Source organism: Gasterosteus aculeatus, chromosome 1 (genome assembly GCF_964276395.1).
Source record: "Gasterosteus aculeatus chromosome 1, fGasAcu3.hap1.1, whole genome shotgun sequence".
In the NCBI taxonomy this organism is placed as follows: Eukaryota; Metazoa; Chordata; class Actinopteri; order Perciformes; family Gasterosteidae; genus Gasterosteus; species Gasterosteus aculeatus.
This window is the reverse complement of record NC_135688.1, coordinates 8,621,647-8,641,856: the sequence shown is the minus strand read 5'-3', so window position 1 is coordinate 8,641,856 and position 20,210 is coordinate 8,621,647. Positions and strand designations below refer to the sequence as shown.

The 20,210-nt window shown below is 45.0% G+C and overlaps 1 long non-coding RNA gene across 1 annotated transcript; it reads left to right on the top strand.

The window, feature by feature from the left end:
- Positions 1 to 261: 261 nt before the first annotated feature.
- LOC144397639 (uncharacterized) lies at positions 262 to 13,124 on the top strand. The gene is made up of 2 exons (XR_013459790.1): positions 262 to 5,103; positions 11,608 to 13,124. It is a non-coding gene; the product is annotated as an uncharacterized LOC144397639 (long non-coding RNA).
- Positions 13,125 to 20,210: the final 7,086 nt, after the last annotated feature.

Genomic DNA, 20,210 nt, shown 5'->3' with positions numbered 1-20,210 from the left:
TAAAAGCCATACAGTGTATTCAATTAAATCTGTAACCTGCTTGTGTAGAAAAGTTCCCCACACATCCCGACATCTAATAGGTCAGACCATAAACGCCTCTCATGGGCAGATGCAATCCCATTGGTCATTATTTCTAGCGCCCGCCTCATTCTTTGCATACGATCGCGCTCTCATTGGTCAACGCACCCGGGTCGTCATCGTGCGTGGGCACTGGGCGTCACCTATGGGTGTTTCCGGTTCGCAACTGATTGGCCGATGGTGGCTAGTGACGTCACGACCCAGCCAGCTGATCGGAGTGAGAAGCCGGTTTGAAGGCAGGAGTTGGACCGGAGAGAGAGACCGGGGAGGGAGCCCCGCGGAGCGTCGAGCAGCACAGGGTGGGTCCGGCCAACCGGAAACTCAGATTGGACCGTTTTACATTTCTTTTTTTAGGGGGTTTTGAACGTTATCGCCGGAGTGAACTTGCGGGGCTTCGCGCATCTCGTCGAAACCACTGGAACTCTTAGGAGAAGAAAAAACGATTGAGACTTAAGGTGTGGCTGAGGGTTTTCTGTTGGGCTTCTGCGCTGAAAATATGTCCCAAAAACCGACTGTTTCTGCTCGAGTGTCCTGTCCGTTTTAGGACTCCGTGTCTACCAATTGCTTTAGAGATTCCGCTCGGTCATTTGATATTACATAACGAATGTAATGCCATCCTTATGTGCGCACCTTTTGGCTCACATCTCTCTCAGTCACCTAAGATGAATTGGACTATTACGCAGTTATGAAGTAAGTCGAGTATTCGTCCTTTTTGTATTCTTCTTTCCTTTTTTGGGGCTGCTTGGTCGGTCGATTCGGTTCCATAAGTGACATGTAACGGACGTGGCAACTTTACAGCGGGCAGCCCTGCTGAATGCCACAGGCGAACTGGGCGTGGGGGGGAGGAGGAGTGGAGGGAGGGAGGGAGGGGGGGGGACGGTCCGAACATATTCCTCGCCTAATATTCCTCACATCTCATCATCCCAAGCACGGCAAAAAAAATGCATCCGAGCTGAGAAGCGCCTCGCTGGACCCGGTGGATCCATCTGAACCGAAATAAGTGCGGCTGGAGAAATCTATTTTGTAAACTTTTTTTTTCTTTTTAGCGGAGGGGACATTTAAAGGCCGCATCAGACGGCGTGCTACGGTCTTATATCCAAGACTTTTTTTTTTTTTTTTTTTTACATGTCGTGTCATAATTATATGAATATGTCAGTGTAATCAGAACAAACAGGGATTCGTGGGTCGGCCTATTTAAAATGTATATGTTCTGAATGTGTCAGGGATACGGCGCAAATAAATCGCTCTAATAAGATGAGGCGGGTGCGTCTTCGCCGAGGTTCGTTGAATGAATCAGAACCCAGCGGGGAAGGAGTTGGGTCTGAATCTACAGCAGTCTGCTCCACTTGTCAAAGACTATCGAGCAGACATTCCTCTCGCGCGCGACACCACAATAACTCCTAATGGAGCGCGCGGGCGGACTGACCCCGTGTCGTCTAATTAAGATAAGCTTTAAAGTCGGAGAGGAAGAGCAGATAGAGTGAATTCCTCAAGGCCCCACCCTTTGTAGCGCAACGTGCGCCCCCTCCTTCCCCCCTCTCCTCCTCCCCTCCCCCTCCTCCTCCTCCCCCCATCCGTCACTCCCTGCGCGTCATTCATTTCCATTTTCCAGCGTATTTTCATCTGTCTCCCCCACAGTTTCTGCGGGTCCCCTGCACGTCTCTTCATCGGCATCGGGATCCACTTGCAGGACCGCAGAGGAGTGAAGGCGTGGAGGTAAGGCGGGGTCCTATTCGAGTCAACCTGTGGAATGCTCTACATTGTAACTGTACAAAGACAAACAAACAAACAAAAAAATTGCAGATGGCAACCAGTGAGTGTATTATTGTCACGTGTTGTAGTTTTTTGATCTAGTTTCTGACGTTCCTGCCATTTTTAAATGGCGCCCTGGTTATGGTGCTGTTATAGACGCTGAACAAACTCTGTACCCCATTTTTGGGCTCTGCCAGCCAAATTCCAGTGACAAGGATTATGTAACCTTACAGGCCGTATTCAAGCCCCTTGAATATTTACTTATGCAATCTCAGTTTCGATACTTCAACAATAAGGAAGATAATGGGTTAAATATAACAACGTATCGAAGCTCAGGTTTCAAAGCTCACATTCTTTGGTAGAAAGAAAGCCCAGTCATGATTCATAAAGGACAGGCTGCTGAGCTGCAATTCCCCGTCATGGCGTTCTGTATAGCAACCGGTGGCCTTTCCCGGGTTGCATCCCCTCCACGTCAGCCAACCGACAGCTCAGACCTTGTTGTCTGTTGATCTTTGGCATCAAAGCTCCTGATAGACAACCTGACCGTGTGCACATCTCGGCCAGTTCTGTAAGCCGATGACTTGCCTCCTCCTCCTCCTCCCCTCGAGATTGTAGTTGTGAGGGATTCGTTAGAGCGTCACATTAGTGCTGCTTTCCCAAAGGCCTGCCCAGCACTGACAAGTTCACCTGGTCAAAATGCCAAATGAATTCCTCCTCTAATTCTACAAAAGTGATCAAATAAAAGGTCTTTAGGCCACAGACGCTCTGCCTGTTGGTTGTTCTGCTCCAACTTTGGCTTCCCCGCCACTTTCCCTTTCCTAAAGAGTCCCCAGCATGCTGTAATTATCCCCTCTGGGAATGAACAGTGAATTATACATGATGCTTCAGGCCACTCACAGTCTGGACCAGCGGACACATCTGGATTATCAGGACTCCACAGTATGAATGCCTAGACCCTGGGTTGTGTTTAAGAGAATTAACCTTGGGGGTAATAATGTCAAGAGTCCCAGCACGCCCCCCCCCCCCCCCCCCCCCCCCCCTCGCCTCCCTCCAATGCAGGAATCACTGTGTTGGGATTGGTTTCATATTTAGGAGAGTGGAAATGAATTTACTAGGCCTTTTTTGACTGCTGGTTACAATAACACATTATGCGTGTTCAAAGACTGTTTCACAAAAAGGATGTGAAACTGTTTTGTTACAAGAGTCCAAATAAACTGGGTGAAATATGTGCCAGGTTGGAAGTTCACCTCACTAAAAAAGGAACTGAATCTGCAGTGACTGCATTATTGCAATTAAAGAGGTCATTATTGTGGATTCATGAAGAATTTGCTGTTCAGGTGACACCCGTATTCGGCGCTACAGACATCATTCTGCTGGCGGTCGTACGGCGTAGCGTATCGCTCTGCACCGCTGCAGAGCGTCCCTCTCTCTATCGCCCCTTTGCCATCTCTTTAGAGCGGTTGCTTTATCCGGGCTCTGCTTGTTTAGCCACATGGAATTAACGATGCATGTGCTTGTGCGTTTGTGTGTGTTAGTAGCAAGACGGCACAGTTAGTATCTCTACATGGCCAGACGTGATTAATACGGTCGTACAGCAGCGACGTGCATCGCGCCACTCCCCAGACTCAGACACGCACACACGGAAAGGGTAAAAGGGAAGAAAGATTGGTATCTGGTGTTTGCGTCAGTAATTTGGTGTCCCTGTGCCCTTTAATCTAGAGTCAAATGTCAAGTTATCCTGAAAATCATTTGGAGTGCATGTGAATGCAAACGATTACTGTGTCCGTGCTTCAGTATTTGTCATAAGTTAATGCTAATTTATGAAGGGGCAAAGATCCACCACTTAGACCCGGAACAGTCTTACTGACTGAGAGTCACTGGCATGCATCGGAACCATACCTTGTAAATATGCCGTTTGATGAGTCGCTCCTCCTCTGCTAAATTAAGCTTATGAACGACCGATCCATCAAACGACTCGGTGTGAGTGAGCAGGACTTGATCATCGACCGTTATTGATGGCCAACCCAAAGGGAGGATCTGCGGTAGAAATGCGGGAGCTGCAGTGAGGTTGCACATTTTAAATAGCCACACCCGAACTGTCCTGGCTAAGCTCTCTCCACGCTTTGGGATGAATACGCCATTGGTCTTTTTTTGAATACCTCAATGTTGCTTGTAACATTTGTTTACAGTTAAAAGAGGTTAACGAGTACAGAATTGGATGCGGGTTAAAGGGTTGTGTGTCTGCGTCTAGTTGAGACCGACAAAGCCACTCGGCAGGTGTTGCGGGAAGGTGTGTGTGTGCTATCGTCTGATGGTGAAGCCGATGTACTCTCCGTCCTTTATGCACAGGACAAGAGTGTTTTTGGCAAAGTCTGAGATTTAGTCGTCGGCGATTCGGGGGCCAACAGGACTGAACAATTCGCCTAACAATATTGAATATGCCTCAATTGGAGAGAGATTTACCAGCCCCATTCTCACATGTACAACACATGTTGCACGATGTGTGCCTGCCCACTGGAAAAATTCTCTGAACCAACAAAACTTTCAAAGTACGCAGGCTCACGCACGCACACACGCACACACACACACACACACACAGAGCCAGAGGTTGTAGCCTGAGGGAACAGACGCACAGAGAAAGGAATTAAAGCATTTTATGCAAGGAACGGACGCTTAATGAAACACCACTGTAGGCACAGCTTGGGTCGTCCCTTCTGAGTTTAGGTTCTAGCACCATGCAGGTACAGTCTGGGCGAGGCTAAAGTGGTGTTGAGATTATTTTAGGCTGTGGCACGCTCGTCTTTGGGGACGGTTTCTGCAGGGCCAGCGGTGAGGAGAAGTGGGCCTCTCCGCAGACCGGCTGGAATGTGGACCATATGTAGCAGGCATCCCAGGAATGTGACTTAGCCTTGCTGAACTGACCAACCTAAAGACAGCGAGTGAGGGAGGGACGAAGGGAAGGGAGAGCAAGGAGGACGATAATAAGGGATCAAAATGGATCACAAAGGGGTAAAACGGGAGGCGGAGGAAAAATGAAAGCTCAGAAGGCCAAAGAAGAGCTCTTAACAGATCGCACGAGAGGCGAATGTAGGAAAAAGGAGAGAGTGGAGATGATGGAGTGAAGTGTTGCAAGAGGCAATAAATTCACTAAAAGAAAGGAATGTAAGACAGGTATATATGTGTATAACACCTAAAAAGACTAATTGTTTTTGTGGCTTATATTTACCAGATCAAGTCTTCTTCATCAGGGCGAGGCAGACATAAAGATTTGAGGTGAGTAGAAAACTGCGCCTGTAGTTCGTACTACACTGGTGTTATCAACTAACTACACTCGCCATCTACTATTGTTGCCATGATATCTTCCTGCATGCGTCACTGATGAAATATGTTCCTGAATGACGCAAAATAATGTGCAACTATTCTGAGCAGCATTGTTTCCCGGTTCAAGTTATTTATATGAGCAAAAAACAGGCAAATACGTAATTTTAAGCACGATTTTCTGATTATTCTTTTCTGTCTCTATATTATTTCGAAATTTATGTTTTAATGTTAGTTTCGGTAAAAACAAGCAAATCCAAACTTTTGATTGCTATTGGATTCGTTTCATCCACATTTTATAGACTAAAAGGTTTAAAGCATTTAAAATAATTGACAGACTAATAAAAAAACAGCTAACACAATAACCAGTTTATAGACATATTTCTTTATTTTACTAATGTGGGTGTGTCTCATTTTCTCATACTAACAAATGAAGTATTCTACCCTTCATTCAGTCATTAAAGCTGTTTGCTGTTAACGATGCGTTGGATCTAATGCGATACAGCATACATAACAGGGTGTGGCTTCCGGGGATGAAATGTGGTCTCGGGGTGAATGTCTCCTCTCCGTTAGCTTAGCACACTGTGCTCTCAGGCCATCTGGGTACAGCTGGGGCCGGAGCGGCAGGAAACACACACTCGCTCACAGATACGCACACTTATACAAACATTCCTCTTCAGTCTAATATAAATAACCCAGCCGTGTCCCCTACACACACACACACACACACACGCACACACACACACTCCCTGTTCAGTGGAGTGTGACGAGCCCGTGTTTGAATGGCAGTTGACCTCCACCTGCCACGTTTTTTTTTATTGACCGACTATAATGTCATCCGCTGATCATTTCATTTTGCGTCCTTGCAACAGACGTCCTCCTCAATCGAATTAGAATTAGCTCATTAGCTCATGGATGTGCATGTGACATGTGATCCCACGAATCGCACGCGAGCTTGTGACTGACATTATTTTTATGCCTCTAAATCTAACCACGCAACTCGGCACTTTGGCATGTGGTCAACCACAGAAAATTAATTTAAGTGGGTCCGTGGCGTGTTTCTGCCCTGCCGTCTTCTTTCTCCTTGGGAGGATGTGCGAGATGAAGGGTTTGATTCTGAGGAATTTCAATGAAGAAACGCAGAAATACTCAACAGTTTGTACCACGCATTGGCAGCTGCCACGTCTTATTCATTTGCCCTAAAGGCACTTCCTGTCTCTCAGTGCCCTAACTACACTGCTGGTTAGAGGGGGAGCGTGACAAAGGACATAGCATACAGAGGGAGAGAGAGGAAGGGGGGAGGACGATGGATTTTCAGCGGCATTTAGCCAGAGAAAGGGATGGACACAAACAGATATGAGGAGAGAAACAACGTTCTCTTTGACACACTTTGTCCCAGTGGTAGGAAGGGAGACGGCAGCCAGAGGAAGCACACAAATCTTTTCTTTATGTTGGTCATCTTTACCCAGTGTTCACACCCCTACTTCCATCCCCCCGCTTCCATATCTCGCTGTCCCCCGCCCCCACCAACCCCTCCGCGCAGTTATATTTTCCAAGGGAAGATTTCTTCTCTCGCTCTCTGCGTGTACGTGTTTACGTGTGCCTGCATAGACAATTAGACACTCGGTGTCCTTCACGAGGAGCTTGTATCTCACACACACACACACACACACACACACACACACCCGTAGTTTGAGAATCATGCTGCGTCATTGTCTCATCTGTGTGGGTTTTGAACTCCAGGAGCAGGTTTTTCTGATTATCCCTTCATGAACATCAATGGAACAGACAACACACCTTTATTCCCAAACACATGTGTGCACACACACATACACACACACACTATACTGTTCCCAGGGTTTCCTGCTCCAGATGCCCGGTAAAAAATCTAGTTCAATTCTTGGCAAGACTTGGAGGGCCATTCCTCCCTTGATCCCACCTGCTGACTTCCTGTTCCAGTTCCTTAACTTCCTGAAACAAATACCAGCACGAACCGGCCTGCAAAAACGCCTTTTTCAGGGTTGTTGCATAGAATGTGTATTTAAGAGTAAAGCAACTTTTTCTCTGAATTCCTCTGCTTCACCCCTAACCCTCCATCTTATTCCCTGAATGTTGGGAAAACCCAATTCCAGCGCTTTAGGACTACTGTACTTGTCCTACCAGGTGAACAAGACCAAACCTCCTTTTGAGGAAGACGTTCTATCCCAATTTATTCTGCCGTTTCCAACTGTAACCGGTTCTACCTTTGAATTGTTAATTAAAATCCGGACAAATAGAGATCATACGATATATGCACAGGCCGCATGCATGTGCGCAGCAACAAACACCCTCCCTTATTTGTCTGCAGTGCCAAGTAGCATTTCATAAATCCACTCAGTGAGTGTTCGTTCTATGAGAACGAACAGGGCGTGACCTTTTTTTATACACACACCTCTACCCTCCCCTCCCCCACCCCCACCCCGGCCTCGCCGCACCACCCAATCTCCCCGTGCTTGCATACATTTCCTCGCTCGTATACATTGACGGATGCACACGCTCACACTCTCACAATGACCACTTCCAGCTCGCATCTCTGATTTGGGTTATTTTGCGAAGGGAGCCGTGTGACCGACGAGCCCACTGTGAGCGCTTCTGTTAACATGCCTCTCCGACTCCCCGGCAATGTCGGCTCATGTGTTTGTGCGTTATATCTCTTGAAATGCGCGGCCCGTTCCTCTCCCTAATCCCATTCAAGGCTGTATGAGGAAAGCACTGACAAATATATTGATTCGCTCTTGACTTGAAAGCAATTTGTCCCGGCCTGGGTGCAGGGTTATGGGGGTTGGGTGTGCACATGTGATCTAGTGCAGAACAACTGAGATTAGGACGATGGCACAGAAATGAAGAATGAATCAGACTTTTTACCTTTAAATGAGCTAGTTGTCAGAATCACTTGGGCCCCTTCCTCAGTTATTCATTCATAGAATCTGTGTTACTGGTAAAGTGGTAATGGAGAATTTAATTTCATGTATTATTGTGTCATAACAGCGAGCAGCTGGATTGGTATGCTGGTACCAAATACAGCTAACATTAGCTTATTATGCGGCATTCACAGGTAAAATATTTCAGATGTACTGCAATAGCTAAACAGAGGGAAGAGTAACGCTGCGTTTGAAACAAATATTGTTGATACCTCTTTTGAGGACAGATGAGATACTTGTCGGAGTCTGTAAAAGAGCCGCTCTCATCCCCAATATACAACAAGCACACAACTAAGATAATCCTGCCCATATTGATGCAGCATCATAACAGCATTGCATGCAGGTTTAATCCGAGTATGGTGGTTTTAGTAGCCATGTTAGCTTTAGCTGTTTGCTCTTGCTGCAGGTGAATTTACTAACCCTAACCAACCACACTGGAATCATTCAAATCTCATAAAACAGACTGTAATAGGGGGGTTGGATAAGAAATGGCATTCCTAGAGTGATTCATGGGACTTCCCATTCTTTAGCGTGTGCCAAGTCATTCACTGCACGGCCCGCAGGGATATATTGTTATTGGCCAACATTCATAGAGTTGATCTGTTCTCCATGCTTGGTGTTTTTTTTGCCGATCATCAGTCACGAAATATAACAACTTTAACTAAAGTGACGGCCGTGCCACAAAACGAGTTAGGTTACATTGGAAACAAATGAGGGTGTTTCCCATACCCCAGAGAGTCTGTGTGAAGTCAAATCAGGCTCTTTATGAGGGTGTGTTGATACTTGGCTGTTTTGCGATGCGTCAGCAGTTTATTTTTAAAAGTCTCGCAGTGACTTTGGTTCAAGCTTTACTTTCGTCAAACCTCACTTCCCCATCCACATGACCACTCGACATACATTTTGGCCTAGATGTTACACAACTACAAGTGTTTCTCAGAGCTTTGTCTTTTGTAATTAGGGTCTGAATAGATATTTAGTCCACGTTTCTCATAAGCAGCCCGTGTGTTGCCTCAAGAGCAGTTTAAAACAACTGAAATCCCAAAACATGGGTTTTGTTTTTGCAAATTTATAATTGAGGACAACGACTCTCCTCTCCACAACTTAAAACGTTCACACTGCCAACTGTGCTTGAATCCTACACAAGCACAGTGTGTACTTCTTGTGTGTTTGCTTATTTGTGTGCGCACATTCGGTGGAGACCATTTTCTGCCTGTTGCTTAGGGTGGCTGCAATTGTCCTGGGAATCGTCAGGTCTGTGTAATGAATCACTCCGCTGGTACACTGTGTTCTAAACTCTGGCGCGGCCTCCGCTTAACATGTCGTGAGGAGAGAAAGAACATAGTTAAGTAATAATAGGGGTTAGAAAATCATATTAAGAGAGGGAAGAAAACTTCTACTGTAGCTCTCTCTGTCACAACAGGCACACAAAACAGGTCCAACTTCATTTTGGGTTGTATCCAAATGAACAAACAACGCGTGCAATTACTCTATTACTTGAAATAGTTCCGTTTGGATGCTAATTCTGAATGTTCTTTTGATTTTACCTTCAGCCTTGCAGTATTTAAGTATTTAATGCTCCAGTGGAAGTGACGGTGGCAGCATGTGAAGATGAGCGTAGATTGCAACATGCCAACTATGTGATACAATTAACTGTGTATATATGAAGAAGAGATATATTAATGAGCACGTAACAACAAAAGGTGTCAAAATGTTATTTTTCCATCCTGCTGCAGGAAGGAGGGAAATCAGCAGAATGTATGAATGTACCGCCCGGTAGAGGTTTAACTTTCCAGCTAATGCCTAGAATTCCTCGCTGTCGTATACATATTTATGCTGGCTTGGGTTAGCAAGTGATTCTATTAGAACTACTTAGTGCTTATGACGTCACAAATCACTTATTGGATTCGGTCAGTTACTAGGTTGTTCCATTTGGCCACAGAGAGGCGGGTTTGTTTTATCGTCATGTTGCCATTACGCCAGTCACGGGTTTGTTTTATCGTAGCAGTGCGGATCTCTGACCTTGTCATTGTTTGCTGTTCTCTTTCAATCATCTTTTACGGCCCCTTGTTCTTTATAGGCCTGCTTCTCTCTCCCTACAAATGTAATTCTCTGTTTAAATCAAATCCGTTGAACCCCAGAAGAAACATACCTCCTCATTCCGAACAACGGTGCCTTTTTAGAAAATATGCCTAGTTAGTGCAAAAATGGATCTCTCTGGATCCAGTGCAAGATCAGAGACCGCTGTCCATTCAGAACTTTAGTGTTAGAGGATCATTTGGTCACATCAAGTGAAAGAGAGGGAGTGTGTGTGTGTGTGTGTGTGTGCGCGCGTGTGTGTAGACCAGGGCTTTCCACTGTTGCTCAGAGCAGCACTGGGTTCATTGAGTTTCCAGGGGTTGCTGAGTTCTCGGTGCTGCCGAGAACTAGTTTGCCCGAAGTCCTGTCCTTGAACTGTGAGCGAATATGCTGCTGGGTAAAGGCCTTTCAGGCTGAGTGACTGCAATAGTTCTGGCCAGCTGAATGGAAGCCAGGCGAGAATCATCCCGGGCTACTTGCAAGCATTACACAGTGGCCGGCGGAAAGGCGGCTTTAAAGTGGGACTTCACACAAAAGGGGTTTTCTTGTCACTTTTCGTCTTTAACACTGGATTAGGCCGTGGTTGAACGTGTAGTCTAGTCTAGTCGAGCTGACATTCATCCGCATAGAAATTGTGTGTGGCTTTGCTGAAGTGAAATAACAAAAAATAGTTGACTTGTGAAGTGAACACACACCCAAAATGATTGGACGTGTGAATAACAAGGGGGGAAAATGCTTTATTCAGCCCAGTATGGCTGCTGTAAACTGAACCGCCCCGCAGCACAAGAGCTGTTTTTTATCAGCAATTCCAGGTGGTGAGCAGAGACCAAGCCAGCTAGCTAAAGACTTCTGCCTCCAAGTATAGCAAAAGCAAAGAGAATGCTAAAACGGTTAGCTTCAAGCCACCCTCTATACACACACACACACACACACACACACACACACACACAGCTTGTTTAAATATGTTTGCATGCCCATTTAAACGCGGCGTAAACCGCAGTATTCACAAGTAAGGACAAAAGAATGTTATAAAAGTTTTCCTGTCTGGTATTTTGGTCCCTGCCTCCTCACATCTCTCCCACAACACGTTCCCCTTAAAACCAACCCATGAAGAAGGAGTGTGTGTTTGTGTGCCAAGCATCTACCAGCATGGCAAAGTGCCTTAAGACGAAGAGTGATGCTGCTTCCAAAAAAACCTCCAACTGCATAGAACTCAATTGAAAAGGTCCTTGGTTGCCTTCCTTGGAACTACCAAGTCGTTACATTGCACGACATTAGTTAAGATGTAGTGCTTCATTAAGGTTTTTTTTTTTAAACTTTACCAGGAGTTTGTTTCGGGGTTGTGTTTTATTTGTGTGTCGCCAGCAAGCAGCAAATTGAAAGCCAAGGCTCAAAATGTAACATTTAGTTTTTTCTTCTCCAGGTCGTGTGGTGCATAAGTGGATGTTGGGTATCCGGTGCTCGTTGGCTGACCTACAGCAGTTCTTCACTGGCAAGCTTTATGTCCTCATCTACCAGCTAAAGCTGCCAGCTGAAGAACTGTTGTGGTCGGCCCTTTCCTGCATTGAAGACCCGTCCATCCCATTGAGTGACATGGGGAAGATGACTCAAACGCATCAAGCGCCTCTCACAGCAATATAAATAAATAAGAATCGCCTTCCCTGGTTGGAAACCCTGTTACTTATACGGCACGTTCATGTGTTGAGATTCAGACCATGACACCTGCCGTATTATGTAACAAAAGCATTGCATCGTGGGAGAGCGCACTTGTCTGCCATTTGGAGTGAGATTTGATTTCAGTTTGGTGTATCTTTCTTATCATATTGCTGCTGATAATCTCTTCAGTATTGGAACACAAACTAATTTCAAAGCTGTCCACAAATGCCGTTAGCTGAAAAGACCAGTGAGCACATGGGAAGCTAGTAGCACACATTTAAACTGACAGACAGATATCTTGCCTTTGACCCCCGGCAGTCATAACGCAAACTGAGCAGGAAATGAGAGCAAACGTGTCCCTTTTTAAAAGCTACCAGCCAGAGACGAACGGAGGGAAGGAATGTTTCGAGGCCTTAACAAAACCAGATGCCCCGGCTTACACTCACACACATGGTCTCTGTTGCCTTCTCTCACTCCTCAAGCTCTCGCTTAACACCGCAGATGGAGAACTGGGCAGACTCCCTCCTCCAGCCTGCTTGTAGTGCATCGTCTTCATGTTGAGACTACCTCGACATGGTCCGATTCCTGACTCTCTATCTGTGTACCAAATCTCCTTATCTTCTCTGCTTATCTGTCTGCTCTTCTTTCCCTCTGTGTTCTTATGCTTGACCGACCTTTCCGAGCCGCCTACAATCCTCCCTCACTCCAGTGACACGACCACACAAACAGGAAACGCCAACACGGGATTATTCCAATGTCTCTCCTGTACATCCTGCTCAGGAAGCACAGCCAGGACCTGCACTAATGCGCCACTCCAGTCCAAACAAGGGTCACCCTTGACCTTGTGTACCGTAGGTTAGTTTCAGGCCAGGGACTCACTTGCCCAGTGACTGCATTAAGACATTGTGCAAGGAGGGATCCACCTGTACGTATTTGTTTTTGCGTGTGTGTGTGTGCATCCATCCCTCTCTTCTCCCCAGTCTCCCAGCCAGATATCTCAGTAGATCTAGGTGGCCTGTACCTGTGCCAGCTGTTGTGCCAGCTGTGACGGGTGAGCCAACAGCACAGCATCATAGAAAAAGATGAAGAGACAGCTGCTGCAAACGGTGAGATGGAGGAGTATCATCAAAGGAGTCAACCGTCACGCCATCAGTCATAATATTTGGCTTAGTTATTTTTCACCATATCATTTATTACTGATTCAACTGCATGACAAATTTGATTTAAGGCTGTGTAATGTGTACCAACTATGCTGCAGTTACATTAAATGTCTTCTGTACAAAACGTATGTTTGGTCTTCATCAATTTTTGGCTTTTGTGTCTTCTCACAGTAATGCATTGATAAAACAATTAATTGTTATTCATTAAGACAACATTAGGATCCTTGATTTTTCAGTAATTTACTGCCTCTGAAGATGACATACTGAAAGGTATTTTTTCATAACGTGGAACCGTTGTGTTGTTCGCTGCTCAGTCAGGTGGCTACAAAGAAATGTAAAAATGTACAGAACGTCAATTGCAGATTAACATTAATGATGGCTCTAATGGGCGTAGCAGTAAACTGTATTGAAGAGATATGAGAAAGAAGCAATCGTTATTATTATTTTTACACCTGTGCTTTTCATCCTGCGACAGGAAAATGTATTTATTCAGTTTTGCAGCGACAGTGCACACCAATAAACAGTTGGACGGGAGCTAGCGTTAGCCAGAGAGGCTAAATTCCATTTGCTGTTTTTAAGTCAGCCTAAAATAACAAAAGCTCAAAAGGAAATGGAATTAAAATTCATAGACCAACTGAAAACAACGTACAGACAAAACCAATATACAGCAAAAGAAAAAGTGTACGGCAGAACAAACCCACCTACAGTACAAGCACATGTAAAGCACAAAAAGTACACCGACAAAAAGACACATGCACATACAGGTGAAGGACGGACAGCACGTGAATGCTTGCACACCTGATTGGCAACAAGCCAATCCTTCAGGGTTGTACTGGAAGGTTCCGTAGGTGTTTCGTGCGTGAGCTGCCTTCACAAAAGAAAGTAGATTTGCTAAACGAGCTTGATGTGAAACAACACAATCACCTGTTGAAGCAGACTTGGTGAGCCTGCTTTGTAAAGGCAGGGCCATACCATGTAACATCTTAAAAAACAGACACACATCAGCGGATTTAATGACGTTCTCCCAACAAGGACGTGGTCATTGGTGAGAAAACTGCCTTGATTGTGACTTTTGTCTTTTTTAGCCACTGTTTTTAAGACTTGTTTATGGAAAATGTGAATAGATTGTAATGTTGTTCTGCTGGCTTGTGCCCAGCTGAGGGTTACAGCACCAACAGCTCAGCCCACTATGATCTGTCTTAGTTGTTGAAGTTGTGCTTAAGCTTAAGGAGTGATAAGAAAGCCTGAAAAGGGCTCAAGGAAAACATAAGTACTTTATTCACATCAGTAAAGACAAAATGAAGTAACTCAAGTAAATAATTACCATGTTAAAAGACAATCAATCAACGATTGTTGTCAATTCGAGATGTTTATGACTTTAACAAATTAAAGTTGGAATTTCAGACTTTCAGAAGTCAGTTTGGTCTTTATTTCTAAATGTCATCAGGGCCTTTAGAAGTCAAGAGTCTGAGCGTTGCATGAATGCGTGAGACTGACCAAGGCAGTTTTCCCTCCAGGGATTGGGTTGCCGGTGCCCTTTGGAATATGTAACACCAGTCACATCTTTGCTCAGCATGTGTAGTCGTCAGGCCATTGACTTTGACCCCTAGCTGTTGGTAGATTAACTTCATCTGTTCAAGTTCCTCCGACTCCCCACAAGTAAGGTCACAGAGACTTCCTGCGGCCTTTTTAAGAAGACACATCTAGCAGGGCCCTTGTGTCTGCTGTAGCAATATCCTCCATCGGGACGTCTATACGGGATCATATCTAAGTCCTTTTTCTCGCAGTGCTGCTTTCAATAGTTAATGGACAACAAAGGGCTAATGGACAGGCTACACATATCCTAGATTTTTTAAAAGGTCACAAGAGCGCATGCGTGTGTGTGTGTGTGTGTGCGTCAATGAATAAATTGCACATTAGCAGTGGGTGTTTGTACTCTCTGGTGAAATGTTGGTTGCACAGCCCAAGTTCACCTCTTATGTCAAAGCAGGAAGAAGCTACCAGGGCAGGTCCCAAGAGGTTTACAACCTCTACGAAATTCTCCCCTGTGGGTGAAATGATGCGAAAGCTTCTTAGCAGATTATCCCTGCCTCGATGGCAGCTGGCAGCGACATCTTTGGGACTGCACCTGACTCAGTACCGGGGATGACGCAACAGCAGGGTTGTTCGCCGCGCGCTCACACAATCCTTTGCGACCTTTAGCCCACGGAGGGAAAAGTGCATCTTGTGGCCTTAAGCAGGCCGGAACTAAACCAGGAGATCACACACACACACACACACACACACACACACACACACACACACACACACACACACAGAGTCTGATGACAAGAGTAAGGATAGCATGATAATTCATTCATCTGTTGATGGATGTGTGTCAGATTGTGTTCAGATACAAGTAAACCATATCATAAAGGACAATGGGTGTTTCAAACCGTAGAGTGACGGGTGGATTCTATAAAGGGAAAATACTGTCCAGCTCCACCAGCTACCTTGTATAAGAACATAATCTATGAGGTCTCAACTGTATACAATCTTGACAAAATGTAGTGTGTGTGTGTTTTAAGATATTACAAATTATTGATTTACCTCCGACAGTCATTTTAGGCCAATTTAAAATAAGTTATCCATTTGTGTCAAGCTGGTTATTTACACTTAAATTATGTCCAAGTACGAGTAGAACAACCATCTCCTGAGTTCATTTGAATGAGTCCAGGCGACATCATCATGTCATGAGAAACCAATTCTCCAATAAAACCCATAACCTATCACAAAGTTTTAACTGAATAATTCAAATTGAAGCCGTTGCCAGGTGGAACCTAAAGAGAAAATATCAGCAGCAGATAGTTTGCCGAAACTCTGTTTTGTTTTCATCCGATTTAGAGGTAAACTATGGTGCTTGGGGCTGTTGAAAAAATCATTTTAGGGGCCATAACACAACCCACAAAGCTACATTTACCAGACGTCACTCTCCAGACAAATATGGTATTTTTATCATTGTATTTGTATTTTTGGCCATTTAAGCTCTAAAGCTGTCAAGATCCAACATTTCCCCAAAAGGGACCCTGACCTCCAAATAAATATACAAGGCCACAATGGTTATAACTAATACAGTAGAAAGAGGTATGAAGTAAGCCATAATGAAGCCTATTTGCTATCTAGGCCTTTGAAATCACTGAAAATGTGAACAATTCACAAGAATGATGTTCTGGTCTAGAGTCTATGATAAGACTTGTCTAATTGATTATATTTATATAATATATATATTTATATGTATATATATATATATATATATATATATATAAAAAGACAAAAATGTAATTCTAATATTGCACCAAAAAGTGTATAAAGGAGTTAAAAACAGAGCACCGGCATGGGATTGAGAAATGATGCATCGTAGCACCCACCCACCCACCAGCGAGTGCTCGCTTGACCCAGAACACATCCCACCTCATAGAAAGGGCCCGGATACCTGCGATGTGTTCTACACATTGCAGGCGATACTTGGCCGGCACCAAGCTCCTAAAATAGACAGGCAGTTTTTCAGATAGGTGGGCTGGGAGCCGAAAGCCAGATAAAGTGTTAAAGTGAGAGGGGGAGTGGGATGCAAGATAGGACCGGTATTGTCTGCGAAGTGCTGCGTTCCCTCATAACTCACATGCAGTGGAAATGGCCGCGTGTTTGTGTGTGTGTGTGTGTGTGTGTGTGTGTGTGTGGTAACGACAGTTAAAGTTGCTCACGTCAGTCTAGCGGTCTTCAGCGAGGGAATATTAAGTGATTCTTTGGAAAGTCTGACCAGCAGTGGCCAGACGATCTGGCTAAGCATCTGGGGCACTAACAAGGGCCGAGACATACGGTACAGTACCTCACAACTTTACCGTACCGCGCTGGGGAAAACACGGCCCCCGTGGTGGGTTCACCTTGAGTCCACGTAATAAAGCAGAACGCCGGGGCCCATACACGTCTACATGCTGGAGCGGGCCGCAGGGAGCGCAGGCTTACCCAACGGAGTTATAAATAACTGGACGGACGGCACCTTAAGACGGTTTTGTCTGAGTGGAGGGCGCTCAGAGTTCAATGTAACCTGACAACTTAATCCCTTGTAAGAAAGAGAGAGGCAGGGCTGTCTGGGATTTCCAAGATACTGTTACTTATTAGCACTTTGAGGGGAACAGCCTATGCTCTTGTTTGGATACAGTTAAGCATGTTACATATGTGCGCATTACAACAGCACATTGACTTAGAAGCAAACACACACACACACACACATTGCTCTGCTGTACTTTTCCACTCACCAAAAGTACAGTGGTTGTGTTTTTTTGCTTTCTCAGCAATTGAGCAAAACTCGCTAAAATGAGAATACCCGGTCGACCTTGAGGGACCCTAAGCAACGAAATCTTGTTTTATGCTAAATGAATAAACAGATGAAAGACAATCAAAAGACAACGGTGAAGCCAAAAGTGGTTTTAGGTCATTGTGTAACAAATCACAGCTGATATCGAGATGCGTGTTGTTCTGGTTGAAATTGTGAACGCGAGATTAACTGGTGTGCTGAGCTGAACGGTTTTGAAAATAGTCAAGATGTATAACCAGTTGAGGAAAATAAATCCAACGTATATGTTGAAAACACATTATGACAATGAGGAAATGGTTTAACATTTTGGGACACGCGTTTAATAGTTCATTTGCAGAGGGTTAGATGAGAAGCTTGATGCCACATGACCAACCAACCCACAGATGGATGTTACAGTCTTCTATGTTCTCGCTCTGCTTACTGTGTGTAGACCGCCTCCGAGCTTCCTCTAGTCTTACTCAAGTGGAGAAGGGGAAGCTGCACCCACCCTCTGGTGTCATACTTTGGATGCATGCCAACAGCCCGCGGCTGCTTCTAGGTGTTTTAAGCAGGAGGGTTCAGCAACTGTAAGCAGCATTTTCTTTTCTTACAAGATACCGAAAAGAAAGAAAGATGAAGTGATGGGATAACGGAAGGATGCCTTCACTTTGACAAGTTGGATTCTCATCTGATTATATGTGGCCGTGCGATTCTCTTGCGGTTTGGCGATAAGTCAAGGATTGAGCTGGACCCCTTTCTGGGGATAGAAAACCTAAGGTCCCATAGATGCCAAGATGCTTATCCGGACATCCATACATGTTGGATAGAAGCACAGGAATCGTAAGCTAATGGTGCTAATAGCCAACTAGCTACAGGCTGTGATTTAGCGTGTAATGCCTCTGTATGCAGAAGCCTCCCACCCAACCGACCAATTAACATTGTACAGCACGTGTGTTATATGCATCAAATCTTGACTTGTTACAGATCAGTTTTCGTGAATTTACTTTCAAAAAGTGGCCATGGCCGGTCTGGTCTACACACACGTGTCTGCTCAGCACATACAGCACCCATGTGAGAGCAGTGTGACCTTTGGGCCTATAGCTGTGTGCAACAGCCTCACCAGCACTGGAAAAAGTGTGTGTACGTGTGTGTGTTTGTGCATCTGGGAGTGTCCCTCTTCTGTGTGCATCTCACGCATGCTTGAGGAAATTGTCAATAGTTGCTCATGGAGACCGGAACCCGCTGCGTCCGCGTCCGGCCCTTTCAGAGCACATGGTCCACATTAAAGCCGTCGCACCTGAGGGCTTGCTGACTATCTTCAGTCAATCGTTCGCCGGTTTCCCTTCCTGCTCCGGTTAGAAAACGCCGTTCCCTTTGACGTACGGCTTTTGACTGGGTAACGTTTCCCCACTGGGTTCACCGAGTTCACTGGGTTTGTGTTCAGTCACGCTCAGTGTAACAGTGGACTGTGATATCGTAAGGCTGACATTGGTGCATTATTCACATAACTTGGTTTAGCTGCAGAGCTCCACAACAAATACAGTCTTCTTTTGAAGCTGTATGGAGCTAAAGCTCTAATCTAAAGGGTGCAGATGTGAATCTACTGGTTGCACACAACATTGATTTCTGCACACGGAAGGGTCTGTCAGCATTGGTATCACAAATATATCATTTGACATTTGATCATAGATGCCAACCCTCCCCACGAGCTGAGCCTTTTATACGTATATATCACTATTTTATGTATGTATCTGTAGCTTTATCCATCTGTTACCAAACAGGTACCGGGCCAGGTTAAGGGTATTGAGGTCAGACAGAATGGAAGCTGAACACCACGACGTTTAATCTGTCAATTGGACCAGGTCACGGGATTAGACCGGCTTGTTGGGGGAAATACTCAGGTCGATCCTGTCACTCTCTGTTGGCTGCACTTCAATCATATTCAGTATCCAATTTCCCCCCTTTCCTATCAACACTGCAGGCCGGGGCAGATAAGGTCAATACAGCACAGTCGCTTAGCCTGATCACAACGCAGAACACAATGAGTAATGGCCGTAGCACAGGCGGGATCATTGATATTATAGATGTTTAAAGTACAATACACAAGACCGTAGGAGAGGTGGTGACAAAGGTCACATTAGTCAAATCTGATCTGTCTGAGTCTGATCAAAAGGGTCCATCGCATTAGGATGTGATGATGCACTACAGGCACGTTATGGTTAGAATTCAGGATTTCCCGTAAATTGTACTCAAATTCACACTATCCAGTGCAGTGCGGGCCTGACACTTAACGTTTTGACCTGTTGATTATCCATTTATTTGGCACTGGCACGAGTTGGCAACAGTTTCCCCATTGCTTTACAGGCTTCTTTGGCCTTTTGTTTGTCATTCGGGTGGCAAACAGGGAGATCTGGATGTCTTAGCCGATCTCCTTATAGTGTCATGAACTCTAAATTTTAGAATTAGGCTCATCCGTGTACAGGTCTGTTGGGTCTGGTAAGTAAATTGGCTCCCTTAGCTGCATTTGCCATGTCCTTGTCAGTGTGTCATCAAAATTATACTTCCAATACAACAAACATCACCTCACAGGTTACATCAGCTACCTGGTTTAGACACGTCCCTAAAATGTAAACCTGAAAACATTAAATCAAGAGTAGGCTGAGCGATGCTTAAATAGGATTGCATTCAGGTTTTTTGCAGAGCTGCACTTGCACACATGTACTTACTTCCTATAGATACTTTTTACTAAAGTACTCGATCCTTCATTACTGAAGACGGTGATTAAACATTTGTTGTCATTTCCTACCTTGTATTTACTTATAACTGTGTGCGTGGGACGGCCTATTGAAGTCCAGTTCAATCAAGAAGTATTCTCAT